The 24,947-nt window shown below is 52.0% G+C and overlaps 1 protein-coding gene and 4 non-coding genes across 5 annotated transcripts in view; 2 read left to right on the top strand and 3 right to left on the bottom strand.

The window, feature by feature from the left end:
• LOC120375373 (zinc finger protein 850-like) overlaps window positions 1-24,947 on the bottom strand; it is a 477,476-nt gene that overhangs the window by 317,809 nt on the left and 134,720 nt on the right. The window lies entirely within an intron of this gene.
• Window positions 4,434-4,506, bottom strand: TRNAR-CCU. Its single transcript has one exon. It is a non-coding gene; the product is annotated as a tRNA-Arg (tRNA).
• On the top strand, window positions 5,648-5,720 carry TRNAF-GAA. Its single transcript has one exon. It is a non-coding gene; the product is annotated as a tRNA-Phe (tRNA).
• Window positions 8,249-8,342, top strand: TRNAI-UAU. Its single transcript has 2 exons — window positions 8,249-8,286; window positions 8,307-8,342. It is a non-coding gene; the product is annotated as a tRNA-Ile (tRNA).
• Window positions 10,158-10,239, bottom strand: TRNAS-AGA. The gene has a single exon. It is a non-coding gene; the product is annotated as a tRNA-Ser (tRNA).

Here is a 24,947-nt window from a genome sequence, read left to right as displayed (position 1 = left end):
CCTGCCCCAGTTAAGGGAGGGCAAAACCAAAGCTTGAGGGATTCAGCCCTGGGTGGTGGGGCTCAGACTTTTGGCTTCAGCCTCAGGCACCAACAAGTCTAATGCCAGCCCTGGCAACCCCATTAAAACAGGGTTATGACCCACTTTGGGGTCCTGACCCACAGCTTGAGAACCACTGCTCTATGCTGAGGGGAGAGAGTTTTCCTGTGGGTGTAGTTAATCCACTTCCCCAAGAGGTGGCAGCTATGTCAGTGGGAGAAGCTATATCGGTGGGTGCGCAAGCTGTGGTGGTTGCCACATTTAAGAAGTTTAATCAAACCCCATTTTTAAAACCACCTGTGGTCTGGGAATGGCAACGGAGCTCAATGAAGCAGGGTCTGTCCTTCAAAGTCCTGGAGATCACAATTCTATACTCCTGTTGTCATGGGGGTATAGCTTCGTGGTAGAGTGCCTGACTGCAGCTCAAGTGGTCCTTCGTTCAAACTCCTGTGTTCTCTTATAACCTTCTTTCTTTTTTTTAAAAAAAGGAAAACATTTATTTTTCCATTCTCCATTCTGTTCAGGAGCTCCACTATACGGGGGTGCTTGATATGAATGTAAACACTCAACATTTCGCTGTCCAAATGTATAAAAATCTAGCAAAGCTGTCCATCAGCTGAAATCAGTTCCAATTCTCTAAGTGTCTAGTTTATGTTTTCATCAGTTAAACAAAGGTATCATACGAATGTACATTCGCAGATCCCTCTTCTCCAGGAGCTATGTTGTGCAGAAGAACAAGAACCACATCCAGCTGCAGTTCAGGAATCTGATGACCAAAGAGCCACGAAGTGTTCTGAGGGCTGGAGAAAAATGCCTTCTAGTGAGCTATTGAAGGAGCTCAACCTGTTTAGCTTATCAAAAGAAGATTGAAAGGTGACTTCATTGAAGTGTTGAAGGGCCTTAATGGAGACAAAAGATTGGGTATTAAAGGGCTTTTTAATTGAGCAGAGAAAGGCATAACAAGACCCAGTGGCTGGAAGGTGAAAAGAGACAAATTCATATTAGAAATAAGACACAAATATTCAACAGTGAGGATGATTCACCAGAGGAACAAGCTACCAAGAAAAGTGCTGGATTCTCCATCTCTTGATGTCATTCAATGAAGACTAGCTGCCTTTCTGGAATGTGTTTGCCCCAAAAGTAGCTCTTGTGTCATACAGGAGGCATTTGATATGTAGGGGGTCAGATTAGATGCTCTAATGGTCTCTTCTGGCCATAAAGTCAACAAATTTCTGAAAAACTGAGTGTAGCATTGGGAGCAGCGTCTGATGTTTTCCTGTCTAGCCGGCTTACTGCTTAGAACGAATGCTCCTTGAGTGGGGTGATCCACAGGGAGTAGCTCAAACCTCCAAAGTGCCTGACCAGGGGCAGGACATTAGCCCAGCAAGGGAGGGGTGTGGCAGTGACATCACAAAGGCCTTTTGCAGGACCTCAGACTATTGGTCAAAGGTGATGGGGAGGTGGTGACCTCACAGAGAGATGCTGACATCAGGCAGGCAGGACAGGGGCGAGGGGCCAGGGACCCCTCAGAGACCCCTGTGGGTTTGCTTCAGCAAGTCTCCTTCTCCAGGTCTCTCTTTGAGGACTGAGAGAGTATTCGGGTTCACGAACGTGAGCGCCAGGAGGAACCTCTTTAGAGTTTTCCCCTTCCCTTTTCCTGATTTTACTAGAAAACAGACGTCCCTGTTTAGAAGGTAAGAGCCTCCTCGAGGTTTGAAACCTGTTCAGTGTGATCCATCTGGTGACTGTTGAATTCTAGGCATGGAAAACACGAGCTTAAGGAGGCAGAATTTTATTGCGTGCCTGGGATTTTGTCCCTTAGAATCACTGGTGATATTAGGGTTTGTCCTTTTTGTTTCACCTTTTCCTCCATCCATCCCTTCCTCCTTTCTCTTTGTCTGTTGTTTCTTTTGTCCTTTCACCTGTTCCCCTCCCAACACCAGGAGCGAGGGGTGTGTGTGTGTGTGTTGCGGGGGAGTGCTCGGCAGCTCCCACTGTGGGAGGGCCACCCAAAAATGTGGGGCTGAAATAATGCTCGGGCAGTGATCCCCACTGGTGACCTGGGCCATCCTTTGGGCTCTCTGGTGAGAACCCTCAGCCTCCCGTCCTCAGTCTTTACCCTGATTGGCTGAGCAGGGGGTTATTGACAGGGAGAAGACTCAGGTCCTTGTTGTTCTCTTTTAACATCGAGTAAATAAGTCAGAACCAGTCATATGTTTGATGAATTTTGCTGCTTCTCTGCATTAATGGTCTCTGAGCAGTTCATGATTCTCTCTAACATTGCAGTTCTCCTCAAATACTTGCTGAATAATTACTGTGCACTGTTGTTGGTGTGGAGCTCATCTGAGAGCACTTTATTCAGGTCATTCAATGTCTGAAATTCAAGATCCGATGGTTAGTTTGAAAAATCATGGCTCTTGGGTCCTATTCCCAACTCTGCCACTGACTGGCCGTGTGACCTAAGACAAGTCAATTCTCCTTTCTCAGCCTTAGCTTCTCCCTCTTTCAAGTAGGGATAATAATGATCCTCTCCTACCTACCTCAACACACTCACTCTTCCCCAACACACTCACTATCTCTCCCCACAGACAAACAGTCTCCACACTGCAGTTGAAAAGCAGCTGGCAATCTAGTAGGATGCCCATGGAACATTACGCCATGGGACCAGCTCATGCTGCTGTCTCTGTGCATCGGTGACCCTCACAGGGCTGGCTTGAGTAAGGGACTGTTGACCCCTTACTAAAACTTAGTGGGGGTTTTGGTTGCCTACTTCCCAGTCCCAATAGAAGGGGGAAGGGCCAATGGGAAATCAGGACCCTGAGACTGACAGTCCCCAGGGGCAATGGGGAGAGGCCAAAGCTCCAAGTTAGCCGCACTGACAGGCCAGGCAGTGTAATGAGGGAGTCACCAGGCCAGGGGGTCCCATCTTCTGTGGGAGCTGGAACTGCCTGGGCCAGAGTGGGGCAGAGCTAAGGAGAGAGCAGGAGCCAGAGAAGAGCCGGGGAGCAGAGCTGCACAGGTGTAGTGCCAGAAAATGCTCCCTGTAGGACTTTGCTACCTGCAGCAGTTACTGAGCCCTGAGGTTGTTCTTATTTGCTGACTTGTCCTAATTTGCTAAAACTTGACAGTGGTGGACAATGGAAGCATAAAAGCTTCGTCTTCCAAACGACCCTGCCTGGTGTCCATCTGTATCTATTACCACTTAATACCGGATTGTAAAAAATAGAGTGAGGTCATTTAAACATCATTTATTTTGCAGCTTCATTTACTGTGCTAACAATGTAGCATCCTGACACCGATACTTCTGCCCATGTGCCCTGTGGGTTGGATTCATTTTAGTGGGACGCGGGACATGTGGAGGATAATTTAAACTCTTAATTTCCTTACGGTTTCCCTGCAATATACTTCTCTGCTGGTGCAATTTCTGACCATTGCACGTCTATTGTATTTATTACAATAGCACAAGTAAGTCACACAAGTGACATAGTCTAGTGGCTCGGCTACACTTGGCCACTAATGTGGCCACTCCAGTGCGCTTGCAGCTGTCAGTGTGAACACACGGCAGCGGTTTCCCTGCTGTGGTTTAACTCCCAGCGCTCTACCTCTGCAAGTGTAGCCAAGCCCTAAATTTGCCAGACCAACCGAACTCAGTAACTGCCCCCCCCCAACATGTGCAGTGAGTAGGGGCACGGTGAAGCACACACCACACTGGCTGGCTCAGCCTTGTGCATGGTGGGGTGGCCACCTCCCCATTGATGAGACCTGGTCCCACCATCTCCATGGAGCTCCAGTCTGCCCTGCTGCCATCCCTGTCTGTGTTGTCTTCTCTAGCAGTTGACTGGAAGGTGAGCACTGGCCGCATGCCATGTAGCCGTGTTGTCTCGAAGGGCGAAAGCAGGAGGAATGGTGCCTTCATAGCCCACCCAATATTCCATAACAGAGTTAAGGAAAATATTTCTCAATGAATTCTCAGTAAAAGATCAGAAGCAGCCAGTGTCTGCATCAGTCTACGAGCATTGGTATTTTCTTGACATTTGCCAGACCAATCTAACTAAAACATAACACACATTTGAACCTCTTTTCACACTGTTGCTCATTCTCAGGGTCTGCTTTGTCTCCAGACAGATCCATTCTCTTTCAGAACAGTCTTGCTTTTTTGTCTGTTTCTCTAATTGAGGTGTCGGCGTAAACACTCCCCTTCCTTCTATTCTCAGACAAACACTAGTATTAAGTGTTTGCTACTGATGGGTCTAGAAAGCATTTGTCAAGTGGAAGATACTGTTTCTGGGGGATTGTTCCCAAGATCCAGTACTTTGGGTTCAAATGTCTCCAAGCTTCCTTGGTGAAAATAACACCATGTTTCTTTGCAATATACAACGGGAAAGGGATTTTTTTACCCCAGATGGGACTTGAACCCACAATCTCTGGCTTAGGAAGCCAATGCCTTATCCATTAGGCCACTGGGGCCCTGAAGAGTAGGAGAATGAGGGATGGAAATTCTCTCTCATGGTTGCACATTCCTCACATTCACTCAGAAGCCAAATACCCCATTTAATGGCCTTACAGAAACGTCTGCATCCCCTGGCAGGGAGGCAACGGACAGAGCTGAGCACCACCTTTCTGCCAGCCATCTTTGGAGAAGAACCGCACCCTAGAGTCACCCCTCCCTCCTTCAGCACCTCCACATCTGTGGCTCTGAGCGGCAGTAGGATGATTAGGGGGTGAATCCGGGGCTGGAAGGGGGGTAAGGTCGGCCTGTAAGGAGGAACCAGGTGGGGCAGACCCAGGGGGAGGCTGTGGGCTGCTGGTTGGTTGTTGGGATCCGAGCTCTAGTTCAAAGCTGCACAGTGACCTGACACCCAGGGTTATAAGGCCGACACAGTGACCCCCTTACTGGCCTCGGTGACCCCCAAACCCTTGTTACTAAGGGCATTGAGGAGTCTCTGTCCCTTAATAACTTCTGGGAGCTCCCAGCAGGCTGTGGGCGTCAGCCGCCTCCTGCCTCACAGGTTAGACTCTTGGCGCTGTGCCAACCGCCCCCTCGCTTGCAGGCCCAGTGTAAGAAGCAGGAGGCCTGGTGCTGGCAGAAGAGGGTTTTGATTAATTGACCTCTGTGTGATGGGCACAGGACGCTTCCACTCAGTAGCATAGCTGGGGGGGAGCCAAGGGAGCAGCTAAGGGTGCCGGGTTCCTCCGGTGGGGGTGTGGAGCAGCCGTTCATTTTCCTGTTCGCACTCCTCTGCGGTGTGAAAATCGGGGAGGGGAGGCAGAAGCACCACTTCCCTCCCGAAATGATGCCCAGAGGGGGAAGCCAGGACAACAGGGTGGGGCGGCAAGTGGTGGCCAGACTCTCACCGCCAGGGTCTAGTCTAGGTCAGGGTCCAGCTCAACCTCCTCCCCGCGCCACTGGCCCCCAGTCCCCTTCCACCACCAGGTCAACCCGGGCACTAGGGCAGGAACGGGGTGAGGCAGCAAGTCAGGCTGAGCAAGGCAGGGAAAAGCGAGTCTTGTCTTCATGGGCCGCTCACAATGACGTCCTTTTTGTGTGCAACTGCTGCAAAAATATCTCGGGCAGAGAAGCAACAGGCCAAAAGGCTGCTATACAGCTGCCAAAGTAGCTCAGTTGGGAGAGTGTTAGACTGAAGTTCTAAAGGTCCCTGGTTCAATCCCAGGCTTTGGCAGGCCCTTTCATCCCTCTTTGCCCAGTGGTGGCTTGTTTTCTGGGAGCACAGTGGTCCCTGCACCCAAGGTGAGTCCCTGAGCTTGGGCTCTGCAGTAGGAAAAGATATTGTGGGCTTCTGCCCCTAATTGGCTGGCCTGACATTTAACAATGAGGGACAGGAGCTGTCTCTCCTAAGTGAGTTATTGGTGGACCCAATATGGCAGGAAGAGAGTGCTAGAGGGGGTGCTGGGCAGTGACAGGCAGGTATAGAGGATGAAAACTCTTCTGTGCAGCTGAGGGAGGGCAGTACCAGGGAAGGGGCATGTGTGAAAGTGGCCCTGTGGAAGGGAGTTGGGGGCACAGGAGGAGGCACTTGATGTTCAGTGCCTTGGAGCAGCTGGGCTTGGACATGGTGGGTGTTCAGGAAATGCACATTAACAACTCTAGGGTAGCTTGATGGGCAGAGGGTGATTGGAGGAAGGGCCCATCTCTCTGGTCCTCCAGGCCAGGGAAGAATGATGGGGTTGGAGTCTTGTTCTTCACATTCGCAGTGCGAGTACAGAAGGTGCTGGAGCTCCGACCAGGGAGGGCATTACTGGTGGGCTTTGTGCTCCATGGCACTGGTTACTGCTATTTTAGTGTGTATGGTCCCCAGATAAGGCATGAAAGGAAAGTTCTATGAAGGAACTGGCTCCCTTCTTCTAGACCGCACGGTGTTTGGTGTCGGGGGGGATTTCAATTGTTGCACCGGCCTGAGGACTGCTGGTCCTGTTTTCCCGACCGTCAGAGGAAACTCTTCTATGATGAGCACTGCCTGGCGCAGGTCTGTAGTGAGATCGGCTCAGAGGACGTGTTTCTCCGTAATGCAACGAGTGGAGGGCGGGCGGTAGCCTCCTATTCCTCTGACCTGAGCTCACACCAGCCGCAGAGGGGATACACCTTTCTGCGGGGACAGGCCAGGAGTCGCATTGACCGGATTTCCGTGAAGGAGAGCACGTCGACAGCCCAGTGCAGGGTGGTGCCAATGGACTGTTCGGATCATGCAACTCTCACCGTGTGCTCAATGTGGGCAATTCCCTGACCCAGGGCAGAGGACATTGGAAACTGAACATCCAGAGCTTGCAAGATAAAGGAGCAGGGGGGTGAGGCCTGGCAGTGTTGGCAGAACAGGAAAGCATCAGAGGGTTCTGTGGCAACCAGGGGGATTGGTGGGAGTCGGTGAGGGAGGAGTTGGCTGCTTTGTTCCGGTGGCTGGGGAAACACCACAACATTAAAGAAACCAACAGTGCCAAGTCCTGCAGCGTCACCTGTGGGATTTCCACAAGAGCATCCAGGCAGGGGAGCCAGTCAGCGTGTGACTGTACAATCGGATCAAGCGACAGCTGCCCGAGTTCCAGGAGATGAGGCTGCAGTTGGCTGATATGAGCGGGAGCACCGAGTGAAGGGAGGAGCAGACTCCCCTGACATTTTTGCAGCCTGCAGGGAATGGAGACAAAGCAGGGGGATGCAGGGACTCAGGGCAGGACCCATGGATCCGGTAGAGCAGGACCACAGTCGCTGGAGGAGGAGAGAGAGTCCCGCGAGAGGAAGCTGATGGTGGGAAGCAATAAGTGCAGAGTGCAAACCAGCCAGCTGAGAGTCACAGGGGTCTAACAAATGAAATAGCAGCAGGTCCCATGGTGTAATGGGCAGCACTCAAGACTTTGAATCCTGGAATCTGAGTTCAAATCGCAGTGGGACCTCGTGGTGATATGTTGCTTTGCTACAAAGCACTGGAGCTCAATGTGCTTGGCTACCTTCTCTCAGGGTGAACTAGAGTGAGGTTTTTCCCTCCTGCTGGGTGACTGATCCCCACTGGAGATAGGTCTTTGGTCCGGCTGGTTCAATGGGCTGGCGGCTATAGGTTGGGGTCCTAGAACTTAACAGTCTGGCTAGAGATTCCTGCGGGTTGACCGGATGGTTGTTTCTCGCTGCTTCACCTGATGTCCACAACTTTGATCTCTGTACCTGCAGCTGCCACACTCTTCCTCTTTCCCACATGGCATTTAAAGGAAGGAGGGCCAGGGCCAGGCTTCACAGTCAGGGCTAGGCAGGAGGGAGGCAGAGTCCCAGGCTGGAGCCCAACACACCTCTCCTTCTCTGGGCACCTGGGGTGTTGTTCCCCCCTGTTCAGGCACCCCTGGGGCCCTGCACTTCACACAGCTCTCCCTGATTTCAGCTGTTAGTGAGGGAGCCTCACTGCTAGCGCAGACTGGGCAGTTTCTTGCATGAGAGACACTGTCCCAAAGCAGGACTAATGCTTAGAGCTGGTTATCAGTGATTTCAGATCTGTTGGTCTGCAGCAAGACTCTCCATTGAGTCTGAACCAGCTCTGTTATTACACAGGGAAGAACAAAAGGGTCAAATGGGGCCTGGAAGCCTTAAGAAGAATCCACCCCACTGAGTACAACACTTGTCGCTACCTGCTCTCAGCCCCACTGAGAATGTTTTGGGGTCACTCCTCGCCTGTATCAACCTAGGAGTCTCAGAGAATCCTATTTAACAGGTGCTGCAGTGGCGCACTTGGTTAGCGCACAGTACTTATAGGGCAGTGCTGATAGGAGCTATGCTGAGGTTGTGAGTTCAAACCTCACCTGGAGCACTGGTTTTCATTAACCAAGTGGTGTCACCCCCTCATTTGGCCTGTGGAATGTAGAATTCCAGCCCTGGGGACCCTCAGGAGGGGGCTAATAAAAATGCCCCCTTCACTTATTACCTCCTCTCCAGGTCAGAATCTACCATCCTTACTCCCCACCAGCCCCTGTGCCAGGATCCCTCAAGCAGAGCCTGGAGTCCTGCCCCTGGCGTCTGTACTATTGACAAAGACTAAGTGACGGGGACAAAACACTCAAATCCCGCCTGGTGCGGGGAGCCAGGTTTGCTCTTCAAATTCTGTCGTTCGTACATTTCCAGGCCTGGGAATGTCCCACAACAGCATTTAATGGGAAGCTGCCTGCAGAACAGTGACACTGCACAGAGCTCCTGCGGAGGAGGGGTGGGAATTAGTAACATTTTGAGGATCGTTTGGGAAATGAGCCTTTGCTGACAAGGTTTGTCTCTGTTCATAGTTCACCTTCAGGTGTTATGTTGAGGGATCTTTAGTACATTTTTGTGAGGTTAATAACTATCTCCTCAACTTTATTTACTCAACTTAAAAATTGGTCACTTGATTTTTGCATCTCCCTGTGAAAATACAACTGACACGTGTGGCTTTCTACATGGGGTCATGATGTTAAAGTTGGGGAATTCAGTCTCTGTACTTCTGGGCGGGGGGGGGTTGCTTTTTTACAGCTGCCTCAGGGCCAGGCACACTGGGCTGTTAGCTGCACCCACTGTCCTTGCCAGGGGCCCCTGCTGAACCCTGGGCGGCTGCACTGCAGTGCTGGGGTGAATGCAGGTAGAGAAGCTGCTGTGGAGCAAGTGCAGGAAGGAGACGGGGTCACTATTCTCATGCTGAACTGCACAGTTTTCCAAATTTGGGACTAGATTCATAGATTCATAGACTTAAGGTCAGAAGGGACCATTATGATCATCTAGTCTGACCTCCTGCACAATGCAGGCCACAGAATCTCACTCACCCACTCCTGTAACAAACCCCTGACCTATGTCTGAGTTATTGAAGTCCTCAAATTGTGGCTTAAAGACCTCAAGGTGCAGGGAATCCTCCAGCAAGTGACCCGAGCCCCACGCTGCAGAGGAAGTCGAATGTCCGAGAACAATTCTAGGGGAAGGTGAACGCAGAGCAATGACATTGGAGATGCCCAGACCTCCAATAGGGGCAATGTGGAAATTAATAATGGGAAGATCATTTGTGAAATTAGTTGTCACTGACAAGATTTGTCTCTGTTCCTATTTCACGCTATGGTGTTAGAGGAATCAGTACAGATTTTTTACTATATTAATTAAACACTTAATTTTATTTAATCAAGCCAAAAACTTAGTGTCACTTATTTTTTCTCTGTCCTAGCAAGAATGAATTGAATTTTGTGACTTTCTGGAAAGTGCAGTGAGATTAAATGTGGGAAATTCAGTCTCTGTGTTTGTGAGCTGATGTTTTCCTCTCACAGGTCAGTGCCTGCATTGAAATACCAAGAGGGATCTAAGGGCTGGTGTACGCTGGGCACTGAACTGGCAAAGCGATGTCTCCCAGGGTGTGACCCCCCCACAAACCCATATAGTTAAGGTGACCTAATCCCGGGTTAGATAGTGCTAAAGAAAATGAAGAATTGTTCTGTCCATGCAGCTATTACAGGGATGGGAAAATCCCTCCAGTCACCGTCTACTCCAAAGTGCTATAGCAGTCCCACGGCAGCGTTTTAAGTGTAGACAGAGTGAAACTAGATTTATCTCCAGTTGGCACTGTGGATGCTCAGGCACTAAGACTGCAATAATAACAACAGCAGCAGCGCAGCGCTTGCGTAGTTAGCAGGATTCGAACTTGCGCAGGGAGGCCCCAATGGATTTCTAGTCCATCGCCTTAACCACTCGGCCACAACTACTTGACGTGGGTGTGTTTCACTGCATGATGATTTTGTTCTCACTGAATTGTCACTTCAAATTGTTTGCTCAGACCAGCTTCCCCAGCACACTCATGGCTGCATTAGTGTAAGTGTGTCCTTGGCTGAACAGCAAGAATTCCTGCCCATTTCCCTTCCGGCTGGAGCAGCATGAGAGTGTGTTTGTGTGAACGACATTGCTGTAGATTGTTGTTCATTCCCCACTCTGACAATTCAGACAGTCCCTTTCCTAGTCAAATCTCCAGCACATCGTTCCAATAGCCGGGGGCAGGATTTCTCTGGGGCACTGAAATTTTTCAGAGGGCCGGTGCGTGAACTCAGCCTTGCATTCCACCCTTGATGTTTCATGGACTAACAACAGCAGCAGAAAGAAAGAGCGGAGCCAATATCTCCCTGGCAGGGATGCAGGTGCCATGACCCCTCTGTCTGACCGTCGCCATTGCAGGAGAAAAAGGTTCACTGGCATCGAATGCCCTGGCTCAGACCAGAGACACAGGGAGGTTTTGCTGTTTATGGATCTGTGCAAAGGAAATTTTGTCTCTGTGTGAAACTGAGGTCAGACATGAAACGTCCACATGGTGGCCCAATGCTCTATGGAATGTGGGTGAAGGACTCGGGCTGAGAAATGATTTAACAGGGGTTTGTTTCAATTTATTGCCCTGATTAAAATCTATGGCTAAAAGGCAGCCACTGTTGTTAGTACTTGTACCTGTGTAGGGACACCCCAGTGGGTGTCAAGTCCACTGTCTTCACCAGGGCAGTCAATTATTTTAGCAAAGTACAAATTTCTTGGTCAAGGCTTAGGCTCCAGAGAAAACAATACACTGCTGATAAGAAGAAGTACATCAAAAGATTTTGCAGCCGCCATGGGCATAACTATGATGTGTCGTGTTTCACTCTTTATATCTGGCGCCACCTCCTTTCCCTTTAGCCTTGTAGTTGACCAAGGGCAAAGCTGAACATCTCCTCAGATACCAGGGAGTGTTTATGTCCATTCCTGCGAGCTACACAGGGGTTTGATGTTGCTGCTTTCAGTCCTCTGGCTCTGCCGGGATAAGGAACAATTCAGGCTGTCACTGAACTGAAGGAGGAAGATCAGTTTTTGACAGGCAGAGGGACGCCTCCTCTTAAAGGTGTTTGTCTGGCTGGCAGTCCTGGTTCCCAGGTCTCGCCCGTGGGGCTCCAGCAGTTTTGGGACCGGGTCACTCCCTCGGCCCCACCTGCTGCCCCAAGGCGCTCCCCCCCCAGGGGCCCTGGCAGTGCAGCGGAGCTGAGCAGCATCTGCCTGCTCGCTCCAGTGGCTGCTGGCCCCTCCCCATGGCAGGGCAGGGTGGGTCGGTGCCTCCGCGCGCTGCCCCTGCCTTTTCACCCCTGTGACCAATGGGACGCTGTGGGGGTGATGCCTGGGGGCAGCAGCATGCGGACGCTCCCCAGCCTGCCCCACCTTGGAGCCCCAGGTAAGCACCACACTCCTGACCCCTTCCTGAGCCTGCACCCCCACCCCCTCCTCATATACTCACTCCCACCCCCAAACTCCCTCCCAGAGCCTGCACCCCAATCCCCAGCCCCAGCCCAGGGCCTGAACCCTAGACCTCTTCCCCCCACCCAAACTCCCTCCCAGAGCCTTAGGCAGGTGGGGGGTGGAGTTTTGGGAGGCGGGTTCTGGGCAGTATGAGTGACATTATTGGCCCACTGGGAGGACTGGAGGACTGGCACCGGCCCTAAGGTAAATTGAGGTTGAGACCCTGCTTTAAGGGATTGGAGCAATGCTGGAGAGACTGACGGGCAGGGAGCTGGGGAGCTGTGTGTGCTCCAAGGAGAGTTGTTGTTGTGCTCTGGTGACACAGAGCGGGGGTGGGGAGTTTGTAAACTGTGGTGTTTGTACAGAGAGAAAGTTTACTAACCCCCAGGTTAAAAACTGTTCCTGCTCTGGGATATACAAGACACTCTTTGTTGAGAGTATAGCTCAGTGGGTGAATGTTTCCCTGCAGGGTAATAGGTTTCTAGTTCCAATCCAAGTGATTCTCTTAAAAAGCTTTTTCAAATGAAAATCGATTTCCAGACCCATCTCCAGTATGTTCAGGAGTTCGCTGGCGGGTGGGCGGGAGGGGGCTTGAAATGAATTTAAACACTCAGCATTTTCCTGTGCAAATGAATAAAGACCTAGCAGAGCTGTCCAGCAGCTGAAATCAGTTCCAGTCCTCGGGGTCTCTAAGAGGGACACTCGGTAGCTGAGGCACGTGGGACACCTCTGTGGTGAGGACAGGTGAAAAAATGCTGGATTCAATGAAAGCTGAGCCCATAGGAGGGGAAGGTGAACGGCAGCACCACACAGGGTCATAACACTCAGACACGGGGCTTCACTGTCACTGCCCCTGTGTTTTCCATCATTTCTATCCCAAGGAACACACCCTCCCCCTCCCCCACACACTGTCACACACAACATTCTCCCCTTGAGCCCCATCCCACCCCTCCCCCTCTCCCTCTCCCCCACACGCCATGGGACACAGCCCCTCGGTGACTCACCCAGATGGGGGCTTGTCTCTGCATCTCCCCAACAGGGGAGCAGGGAGCCGAAAGGGCCACAGGAGACCAATGGAGCTAGGCAGGGATAGAAAAGACTTCCCCTCCCTTCCCAAGAGTCCCGTTAATCTCACCCATGGGACGTTCCAGCACCCGGTGGGCTTAAAGCTCCAACCTTCCCCTGAGCAATGGAGGGGGGAACCAGCTCTATCACATGGAAGGAGGCTCCCCACCTCTGCTGCTGCCATCCTGCAGCCTTTAATATGGATTTGTTTTAGCTTATGCAACCCCCCCCCCCCGCTAATCCACCCATGAAACATGGAGACAAGCTCCTAAAAACAGGGTCCAGCGGTGGAATGGGTTAGGGCCCAGTACTTACAGAGCAGTGCTGAGTGGAGTCATACTGAGCTTGTAAGTTCAAACCTCACCTACAGCACTAGTTTCCTTTAAGCAAATGGCTTCTGCCAATCATTTTGCCCTGCAGAAAATACAATTGCAGCTCAGAAGACACCGAGGTCCCCTTGCTTTACAGAGAGCAGGGCAGATTCCACAGATCTACCAGGCTCTGCTCTCCACCAGCCGCCTGTGTCAGGAGGGGTCAGGCAGAGCCCAGAGCACTGCCCCCGACTCCCCCTCAGTCTTTGCTCCCCAAACCACCTGTGTGCTCACCCTCTTCACTGTGAGACTCAAACCCTGCCTGGCTTTCGGTATGTTGGGTTTTTGTTGACTGTCGTGTTGATGTGCATGTGGGTCCTGTGTAATTTTTGTGGATGCCATATAGTTGTATGTGTGTGTGTGTGTGTGTGTATGATTTTTGCATGCAGATTGTTTTTTGCTAAGTATTCTTTTGGTATGTGGTTTTGTGCTTTCCTGTTGTGGGCTTTTGCTGTACTTTTTGGTGTGGATTTGTTCTATGTTTTCTGTGGCTTTCCCTTATGTGTATATGGCTCTGTGTGCTGTGTGGGTTTGGTTTTTGTTTATGTCTGTGTGGGCCTGTGCAGTCTGTGATGTTCTCTTTCTCTCTATTTGTCTCTCTGTTTGTATCTTTGTGTGTAAATTCACTGGAACTTTTCAAACTCTCCACGGCTTTGCCAATTTTCACCAGGAATTTTACTCATTAACAAATTCTCACTTGTTCCCTACCAGTTGGTGACCATCGCCCCAAGGGCCTGTCAGTCTCAGGGTCCTGATTTCCCATTGGCCCTTCCCTCTTCTATTGAGAAAAACCCCACTCAGTTTTAGTAAAGGGCCAACAGTCCCTTACACAAGCTGACCCTGTGAGGGAGGGAGAGCTCAGTGGTTTGAGTATTGGCCGGCTAAACCCAGGTTTGTGAGCTCAGTCCTTGAGAGGGCCATTTAGGGATCTAGGATAAAAATCTGTGTGTGGATAGGCCCTGCTTTGAGCAGGGGGTTGGACTAGATACCTCCTGAGGTCCCTTTCAACCCTGGTATTCTATGATAGGGTCACCAATGTTCAGAGAAACTAGCACAAGCTGGTCCCATCGTGTAATGGTTGGCAGGCTGGAATCTGAGTTCAAATCTCAGTGGGACCTTGTTGTAAATCCCTGGAGATCCAAGCCCTTTCCTATCTCCAGTGGTCTAAGAATGAGTTGTTTACCTTGTGCTGAGTGACTCATACCCACTGGAGCCAGGTCTTTGGTTGGAATGGGGTCTAGAAGTGGCTATGGTTTGACTGGGTGTTTGGGATTTCTGATGCCCACAAGTTTGGCCCTTGTGCTTTCTACCACACTTTTCCTCTTGCCCATGTGGCGCTTGAAGAAAGGAGTGTCAGGGCCAGGTTTCATAGTTAGGGCAAGGCAGGAGGGAGGCAGAGTCCCATGCTGGAGCCCAGCACCTCTCCTCCTCTGGGCACCTAGGACAGAGGCGGCTGGTGCTGACAGCTCCAAGGGAAGGCTTAAAAGCCACAGAGCAACCAAGGGCAGGGCAAGAGGAGAGGAGAACCATGCCTATGCGTAGCCAGCAGACAGCCACAAAGACACCCGGCCAGGCTGCTCCCTGGCATGCCGAACCCCCACTGAAAACCACCCACAACCAGCTGCTGATGCTTTGTGGCCAACATCAGAAGATGGTAGGAAAGCAGGGCCAGCCCCCCTGGTGGGGCCTCTTACTGTTCCCACTCCAGGTGCTCACTTTGGCAGTGGGGCAGGAGATTTTACCCCAAGAGGCTTTTCCCCAGCTGGCGAGAAGCAGAGAAACACCCAGGCTCCCAAGGTGCTATGTAGCAACCCCCCTCCAGCACAGGGACAGACGCACATTTGGAAGAGGGAAACTGCTCCACACGCTAGCCCGGGCAGCCGCCCAGTTTCTTTGGCAAGTCAGGAAGGGCAAAGGAGAGACTGGAAGCACCTGGGGCTCATGCCCCAGCCTTTGTGACGCCCAACCCCCAACTCCTTCCTGGGGCGCTAGCTGAAGCCAGAGCATTGGCCTGAGCGGCCAAGAAAAGGTTCCAGCCCTGAAGGGAGCAGGACTTTCAGCACAAAGGTAGAATTGCACAAGCACAACCACCAAGGGACTCAAACCCTCAATCCCCTGATCAGAAGTCAGATGCCTTATCCATTAGGCCACAGGAACAAAACTGTTCCAAGCACTTATTTGGAAAAGGCAGACACTGTGTTTCTCAGGTCCTCTACTGAGTGGGGACTCTCTGGACACAAGAAGTCGAGTTCCCAGCGAGATGTGAGACTTAATTCTCTGGAGCCAGGTGCAGGACTTTGGCAGGGAGGCTCAGGCATGAGGGATTGGGGTGCAGTGGACAGACCAGCTGTCTAGGTGCTTAGATTTGGTCTCACTGAGGAGAAGGAGGAATCCTGCTGATAGGCAGTGGCTGTGGAGAAAAAGAGGGATCTCCAGGCTGCTCAGGTCTCCTTCTTCCAGCTCCTCATCTGGCTGAGCTGCTCCACTGGCCTGGACAAGTCCTCTGCATGCTCAGCAAATAGCCCAAGAGCCATTTCTGCCCAAACCTGTGCTGGGGGGTGAGCTTCTGTCTTCCCTGTCCCATCTGCGCTAGGGCAGACCACTAGATCGAGAGAGACAGTCAACAACTATTAAGGCTAAGATTATATAAAGGGGGTCACAGAATTTGTGACTTTCAGAGATCTCAGTGACATTTTCCGCCTCAGCCCTGGGGCAGCAAGACTGGAGCTGTCGGCCGGTGGGGGCCTCACAGCTATCAGCCACCAGTGTCGGAAGGGGCTCCTACAGGCCCATGCCACCACAGATGGACCCCACAGCTCCCAGCTACTGTGGGTGGATCCCAGAGCTCCCAGCCATGGGGGGTTGTGCCGAGCAGGTGTCTGCACTAAGTTTGGCATCAATATGGTGATCCCTGGGAAGCTTGGGGTCCCCAGGTTGCCTAAGGAGGGGTGAACCGGCCCAGTTTGGAAACGGAGCAGGTCAAATCTCCCGTGCTGATCAGTACTGGGATCGCGCCTGTGAGTAGCCCCTGCAGCTTAGCCTGGGCAAGACAGTACCACGGTCTCTTTTTAGACACCCTCCATCCCCCGCAGAGACTGTATGGGGGGGATGGGAGCACCCATTGTGGGGACCCTGAACTGGTGGGAGGGAGGCACCATGTACCAGGGATCCCGAAACGCGGAACAGGGACACCCACACACCAGGTGTCTTGCAGCAAGAGCTGCAGTCTTGATTTACAAACTGCAAGTGATGGGGAATTTACCACCTCCCTTGCAGAGCTTGTTCCACTAGATAATTAGCCTCACGGTTATAAAATGGTTATTTCCAGTTGGCATTTTCTGACATCGACCACAAGCCCAGGGGGTCTTGTTCAGTGTTTGTCTGGTGAATTAAAGAACACTTTAAATCACATATTCCCCCCTCTGGGAATTTGTAAAATGTATTTAAAACAGTGATTAAATCGCCTCTTAACCTCCAGGCAATGAAATCAATTGAGCTTCTTCAATCTCTCGCTGTAGACAGAAGAGAACATGCACATTTTCCTTGTTTTTAAAGGCAAAAATCCTGATCTTTCCAATGGGATCTTCTGCTTCAACTGTCAGTTTGGGGAAGGATTTGGCTTCCTAGGTTATAATCTCCCGCTCGGTTATAATCTGCAGTCTGAAGGGTCAAATTTAGACGAGGCCATTAGTGCTGCCCCCGTCTGGCCAGAGAGGGGAGCTCACAAGCAGAGTTGAAAGCTGGAGCTGAGAGGGACCTGGCAGGACACGCGGGGCACGAAGCCTCTCACGTGGGATCCTTGCTGTGCAGTAGGAGGCTGCGGGCAGCTGATTGTCAGGGCTCAGGGCTGCACCTGCCATGCTGAGCCGGTGTCTGTGCTAAGCTCGGCATCAATCAGGTGATTCTGGGCAGTTCGGGGTCCCCGGGCTCCCACAGGAGGGTGAAGCAGGTCACCCCTGGAGCAGGTTAAAGCTGCAGGGTGACAGTGGGGTTGCTGCCCCTGTGAAGAGCTGCTGTAGCACCGCCTGGGCAGGACAGGGAGAGCCAGCTATACCCCCTCCCCCAGCCTGTATTGGGGGATGGGAGCACTCACACCCTGGGGACCCACCCACCAGAGATCTACTGGCGGGGAGAGTGGCACCCACACACCCAGGATCTTGTAGGAGGGGCAGAGTTACCTGGACACCTGGGCTCCTGGATGGGGGATGGGGGGCACCAAAACATCTGGGATCTTACATGAGAGTAGAGAGGAGCCTGCACCCAGACATGAGACGGGGGCGGGGGAAGCAGGATGATTTCCCAGTTCCAGGCTGTCCCTGTCTGGCCAAGGCACAGAGCTCACAAGCAGAGTTTAAAGTTCCAGTTGCCAAGCAATAAAAGCAGCTGGGCTCCATGGCTGGTGCCTGTGATCCCAGCGCCTGGGGAGGCTGAGGCTGGCGGATCACTTGAGCTCAGGAGTTCTGGGCTGCAGGGGGCTGTGCCGATCGGGTGTCCGCACTAAGTTCAGCATCAATATGGTGATCCCAGGGAAGCTTAGGGTCCCCAGGTTGCTTAAGGAGGGGTGAACTGGCCCAGGTCAGAAATGGAGCAGGTCAAAACTCCCATGTTGATCAGTAGTGGGGTTGCACCTGTGAATAGCCCCTGCAGCATAGCCTGGGCAAGACAGTGGGACACAGTCTCTTTTTATACGGACACCCCCCGCAGAGCCTGGAGGGGGGGGATGGGAGCACCCACACGCTGGGGATTCTGACTTGGGGGGAGGGACACCCCCCTGCAACACAGATCTTGAAAAGGGGAACAGTGACACCCACACACCACAGAGCCTGGATGGGGCAGGGGAATCACACGGGAGCTAGTTCATGGGGTGGGGGACAAACCCATATGCTCCATTGCACCATTCTTAATGAGAAGAACGGGGGCATTCGCACAACACAGATCCTTAACAGGCAGGGAGACACCCACACACTCCACTATTAACCAGGAGGGACAGGGGCACCAGACACCCCCAGTAGCGTGGAGAACACCCACATCCACCGGATCCCTCATGGGGGGTAAGACAGAGGGGATTGTAATGGGGCCCCATGCACCAGGGATTGTTAAGGGTTGAAGGGACAGGGACACCCACACACACTGAGATCACGTCCTTGGAGGAACGCAAACCCTCCACAGAAGGACCTGGTCTGTTCCATGATGGCAGCCCAGCCTGGGTGAGTCAGTCTACTTTTATACAGGCACGGCCCAGAGATCCTGACTAGGGGAACGAGACACCCACCCACCAGAGATCCTTAATGATCTAGAGTGCACCAACACACCAAGGATTCTTATGGGTGGGAGGAATGGAGACAGCCAGACACACTGAGATCACTTCCTCCAAGGAGCCTGGGCCAGACAGGGAGACACAGTCCCCCTTTACATATCTGCCAGACAACCTTCCTCCCACCCCCTCCACACAATGTTCTTATCTGGAGGTGAAGCCAGGGAAATCACATGGAGGATTCTTATCTGGGGAACTGGGGGGACCCACTTATCACCAGAGATTCTTAAGGACAGGAGGAACAGGGACTCCCACCTCTGTAGCATGGGGGTGGGTCGCCTGCTGGGATCATCTGGGCATATTTTACCTCATCAGTTCCCTGCCATTGCCTTGGGGGCCCCTTGTTCGCTGCCTCTGGTACCCAGTTTAGCCTCCATCCTGAGGGCTGAAACGCTTTGATCTATCTAAGGTCTGTGGGATCAATACGTGTCATGGTGTAATTCTGTGTTATTCGGGGGTCAGACTAGATGAGCTAATGGCCCCTTCTGCCCTTAAACGCCATGAAAACATTTCCCTGGTTTCTCCTTGCGCCTGACAGACACCACGGTGAGGGGCCCAATAGAAGCTCCTGGACACAGCGCTCTGGCTCTTACGTTACTTGGGGACGTCAGCGCTTTCCTAGCAAAGCTGCTGCTAAAGCGCTGGATTTGGGGAACGGTTCGGCTCCGATTCAGAGATCTGCCTGCGGGGTGTGAACCTGCCACGGGGAGCGGGAAACGCAACCAGCACCGGGAGGCGTTGGCTGAGCTCCAGGCTGCCCCCGTGTGGCCAAAGCTTAGAACTGAGCAGCGGAGTTTAAAGCTGGCGCTGGGAGGGAGCTGAACACACGGGGCACGAAGGCTCCTGCGTGTAACGCTTGTTGGGTGGGCAAATGAGTGTAGCTGATTGCCGGGGTTCAGGGCTGCACCCCGGGGTGCTGAGCAGGTGTCTGTGCTCAGGTTGGCCTTGCTATGCTGGTTTCTGGGAAGTTTGGGATCGCCAATCCCCCTAGGGAGAGGGGAGACAGGTCAGCCCAGGAAAGAAGGCTTTAGAAACTCTGGTACCAATTGGCAGTGGGACTGCCCCTGTGAAGAGCCGCTGCAGCCCCGCCAGGGAGAGCCGGTCTCTCTTTATGCAGCACCCCCCCCACCATTCCTCAGGACAAGGGTTGTGCTCAAAGATCTGCGCCCCGTGTTTTCACCTCCATGTGAAGCGCACAGTGCAAATAACCCTCAGCACATTAGCTCAGTTCCAGGCTCCACTTCCACCCGCTCAGAGCGCAGAGCTCCCAGGCTGAGCCTGAAACTGGAAGCGGGAGACTCTGTAACCAGCTGGGTCCCGTGGCTGGTGCCTGTGATCCCAGTGCCTCGGGAGGCTAAGACTGGTGGATCGCTTGAGCTCAGGAGTTCTGGGCTGCAGGGGGCTGTGCCAATTGGGAGTCCACACTAAGTTTGGCATCAATATAGTGATCCCAGGGAAGCTTGGGGTCTCCAGGTTGCCTAAGGAGGGGTGAACCAGCCCAGGTTGGAAACGGAGCAGGTCAAAACTCCCATGCTGATCAGTAGTGGGATCTTGCCTGTGAATAGCCCCTGCAGCGTAGCCTGGGCAAGACAGTGAGACACAGTCTCTTTTTTATACAGACATCCCCCACAGAGCCTGGAGGGGGGGATGGGAGCACCCACACGCTGGGGATTCTGACTTGGGGGGAGGGACGCACCCAAGCAACACGGATCTTGAAAAGGGGAACAGAGACACCCACAGATCCCAGATGGGGGCAGGCAGGGGAAACCACACACTGGAGCTAGTTCATGGGGTGGGGGACAGAGACACTCACCAGAGATCCTGGATGTGAACACCCACATGATGGGGATCTTGAACTGGGAGGAGGGAAGCACCATGTACCAGAGGTTCTGAAGGGGGAACAGGGACACCCACACACCAGGTGTCTTGCAGCAAGAGCTGCGGTCTTGATTTACACAGGGCAGTGATGGGGAATTAACCACGTCCCTTGCGGAGCTTGTTCCACTAGCCTCATTGTCAACACTATGAGTTTATATCGAATTTAACAGTGTTAAATCGCATTAACCTTGCACCCATCCACACAACGAAGCCCTTTATATCGATATAAAGGGCTCTTAATACCGGTATCTGTACTCCTCCCCGACAAGGGGAGTAGCGCTGAAATCGGTATTGCCATGTCGGATTAGGGTTAGTGTGGCCGCAATTCGATGGTATTGGCATCCGGGCGCTATCCCACAGTGCACCATTGTGACCGTTCTGGACAGCAATCTGAACTCGGATGCACTGGCCAGGTTGACAGGAAAAGCCCTGCGAACTTTTGAATTTAATTTCCTGTTTGCCTAGCGTGGAGCGCTGATCAGCACAGGTGACCATGAAGTCCCAGAATCAAAAAAGAGCTCCAGCATGGACCATATGGGAGATACTGAAACTGATCTCTGTATGGGGAGCTGAATCTGTTCTATCAGAAATCAGTTCCAAAAGACAAAATGCCAAAGCATTTGAAAAAATCTCCAAGGCCATGATAGACAGAGGCCACAACAGGGACTCAATACAGTGCTGAAACTTAAGGAGCTGAGACAAGCGTACCAGAAAGCCAAAGAATGAAATGGACGCTCACGGAGGGAGGGGCGACTGACATCTGTAGCTATCCCACAGTTCCCGCACTCTCCGACAACCATTTGAATTCTTGGCTGAGTTCCCAAAGCCTGAAGGGTCAAAAACATTGTTGCGGGTGGTTCAGGGTTTATGTCGCCCCCCCCCTCCCCCCGTGAAAGCAAAGGGAAAAAAATCATTTCTCGCCTTTTTTCAATGTCACCGTATGTCTACTGGATTCTGCTGTCAGACGCGGTGCTGCAGCGCTACACAGCAGCATCCTCTTCTCTTCCCTTGCGGACGGCAGATGGTACACTAGGACTGGTATCTGTCCTCGCCGTCCTGTGAGTGCTCCTGGCTGGCCTCGGTGATGTCACCCGAGGGCGCCTGGGCAAAAATGGGAATGACTCCCAGGTCATTCTCTTCTTTAAGCTTTGTCTAAAGGAGATTCAGTCCTGCCTGGAATATCATAGCAGCTGGAGGCTGCCCTCCCCTCCCCCCTTTGAGCTCTACTTGCAGAGGCAATAAAGTCAGTGTTGTTTCAAATTCCTGCATTCTTTATTACTTCATCACACAAATGGGGGGATAACTGCCACGGTAGCCCAGGAGGGGTGGGGGAGGAGGGAAGCAATGGATGGGGTTGTTGCAGGGGCACCCCCTAGAATGGCATGCAGCTCATCATTTCTGCCAGATGTCGGGGGCTCTGACCTGGAGCGGCCGTTTGCTTCTCTGGTTCTTTTGTAGGCTTGCCTGATAGTCTAGACAGGACTGACTGTCCCTTTAGACAAAACTTAAAGAAGGAAATGACCTGGGGAGTCATTCCCATTTTTGTCCATGTGCCCCCAGCCAACCTCACCAAGGCAAGCCAGGAGAACCCATGACAGCAGCAAATGGTACAGTATAACTGGCAACTGTCATTGTCAACTTGCAAAGCAGCAGTGGGACAGTATGGCTGGTAACCATCTCTGCTAACTTGCAAAAGGCAAGGGGATGCTGCTGTGTAGCGCTGCAGTACTGCGTCTGTCAGCACCATCCAGTAGACATACGGTGACAGTGAAAAAAGGCTGAACAAGCTCCATGGTTGCCGTGCTTTGGCGTCTGCCCAGGCAATGCAGGGAAAATGGCACGAAATCATTGTCTGCCGTTTCTTTCATGGAGGGATGATTGAGTGACGACATTTACCCAGAATCACCCATGACACTGTTTTTGCCCCATCAGTCATTCGGATCTCAACCCAGAATTCCAATGGGCGGGAGAGACTGTGGGAACTATGGGATAGCTATGGGATAGCTACCCACAGTGCAACGCTCTGGAAATCAACACTAGCCTCAGTACATGGACGCACACCTCCGAATTAATGTGCTTAGTGTGGCCGCGTGCACTCGACTTTGTACAATCTTTCCAAAAAACAGTTTATGTAAAATTGGAATAATCCCATAGTGTAGACATACCCTGTGATTAACAACTTTGGTGGCTAATTGAAAGGCTGATGGTTCAAACCCAGGTGAAGATGGAGGTTGTTTTTTTTTAGTGATGAGAATCCAGTATATTTTAACAGGCAGAAAAGTGCCTCAATGCGGGTCTAGCCTCATTGGGCAAGCATAAGTAACACTTTTGGTAAATGCATTGGTGGTATAGTGGTGAGCATAGCTGCCTTTCAAGCAATTGACCTGGGTTTGATTCCTAGCCAATGCAGGGATGTGATGTTTTCTCTGCTGGGAATTGGTTTAATTTCAGTCACATTGTATCAGTTTACCAAGGGAATGAGAGAATCAATGTGCTGCAGGTCATTAAACACCCAGTGGAGGAAGAAAGGGGTGGGACTATACAATGAGCTGTTGGAGTCATCCTGGTATTACAATGTTTGTTTTATTTATTTTAAAAAAATCCTTTACTTCCCTCTCTCTTTTAGACTCAGAGCCTTTAAGGTCAGAAGGGACCAGTGTGATCATCTAGTCCGACCTGCTGCACCTTGCAGGCCAAAAGACTCCACCCACCCACTCCTGTAACAGACCCAGGAGGGGAGGCAGCTCTGTGCTCTGCCCCTACCCCAGGCAGCACATGGAGGCCCTCTGCTCCCCTCCCCCAGTGGGTGTGCAGAGATGTGCCAGCAGCACTGAGGTGGCACCCTGCCCTCTCTGCCTCCATCCCTCCGTGCCGCTCCCAGAAGTGGTTGGCATGCACAGGATTCTACCTCCCAGCAGCCAACCGCACCTCCCCAGGCTTTGCAGAACGACTGGTGGTGCTCTACTAACCCCACTTAGCCGCACTGAGGCACTTAGCTTCTGCCCTGCCTTCCTCAGCTCGACTTTCCTCTTTTTCCCCATTCCTGCCTCACTCCCTCCTTTGGCAGGTCACACAGAGGAGGCCAGCAGGAAGAGCCGGCTGCCATAGGCCAACCTCAAAGTGCAGAGGAGACCAAGCCACAAGGCTTCAAAAGGTGCCTGGCCCAGATCCACTAGCTTTCCCCTGCTGATGCCAAGGCTTTTTCTCAGCTCATTTCACCACACTCTGCCCTGCAGGGGTTGGGGTTATCGCAGGTGTTACCCAAAATTGGGCCAGCTAGTCAGTGTAGGGAGCACTAATGACCCACCAGAGTTTGGCAGAAAGCAGCACGTTTATTATATTGATAGCCAAGCTCAAAAGAAGGGGGGGCAGGGGGTGTCACACTCACACTCCCAGGACAGGCACAGCACTGGAGATGTCTGGATTCTGCAAGGTAAGTGTCCCACAGCGCCATGATGGATGGTGTGATGAAGGTAAGTCTTCCTGAGGCACAATGAAATGCAACGCTGTGAACCACTGGCCACGCGGTTCAGGCAAAGAGCCTTCACTAGAGGTACAAGCTTGTGAGTGCTTTCCTGAGCACAGGGCCCCTTCCACTTTTAAGGACCTGCACCTCGTGGCCTGCGACTAGAGATGACTTGGCTGCATCTGGTTGGTCACACTCCACCTTGGGCAGTGTCCATGCTCTGGGTGTGTGAGCGCTGCCTAATTAGCGTCCCAGACACCTTGTCTACCTGGAAGCTCTTCTGCTCTTCAACCAGTCCCTTCATCCCACGAGCATTCCAGGAGGGAGCGGGAGGGGAAAAGCCACTTCACAGGCATTCAGAGAGGGAGAGGAGACAAAAGTGGGAGCAGGGGAAGTATAACAGACCTTCTGAGCATAGAAATCACTGCTGCTCCTACAACAGCAGGGACAGGCCACTAGGAGCTGGGACAATTAAGCCAGCATATTTCTGCCTGGTTTTGAACCAAGGACCTTTTGTGCATTAGGTAAACATGATAACCACTACACTACAGAAACTCTGTCGCAGGGCTTTGCCCCTTCCTTCATAAGAACGTAAGAATGGCCATACTGGGTCAGACCAAAAGTCCATCCAACCTCACATCCTATCTGCCAACAGTGGCCAATGCCAGGTGCCCCAGAGGGATTGAACCTAACAGGTAATGATCAAGTGATCTCTCTCCTGCCGTCCAGCTCCACCCTCTGACAAACAGAGGTGAGGGACACCATTCCTTACCTATCCTGGCTAATAGCCATTCATGGACTTAACCTCCATTAATTTATCTGCAAAAAGAACAAGGAGTACTTGTGGCACCTTAGAAACTAACAAATTTATTTGAGCATAAGCTTTCCTGGGCTAAAACCAACTTCATTGGATGCATGCAGTGGAAAATACATCAAGAAGATATATATATATATATATACATATATACATATATATACACACACACAGAACATGAAGAAATGGGTGTTGCCATACACACTATAACGAGAGTGATCAGTTAAGGTGAGCTATTATCAGCAGGAGAAAAAAACCTT

This window comes from Mauremys reevesii, linkage group 12, assembly GCF_016161935.1.
Source record: "Mauremys reevesii isolate NIE-2019 linkage group 12, ASM1616193v1, whole genome shotgun sequence".
Lineage (NCBI taxonomy): Eukaryota > Metazoa > Chordata > Testudines > Geoemydidae > Mauremys > Mauremys reevesii.
This window is presented reverse-complemented; position numbering and strand designations above follow the sequence as displayed.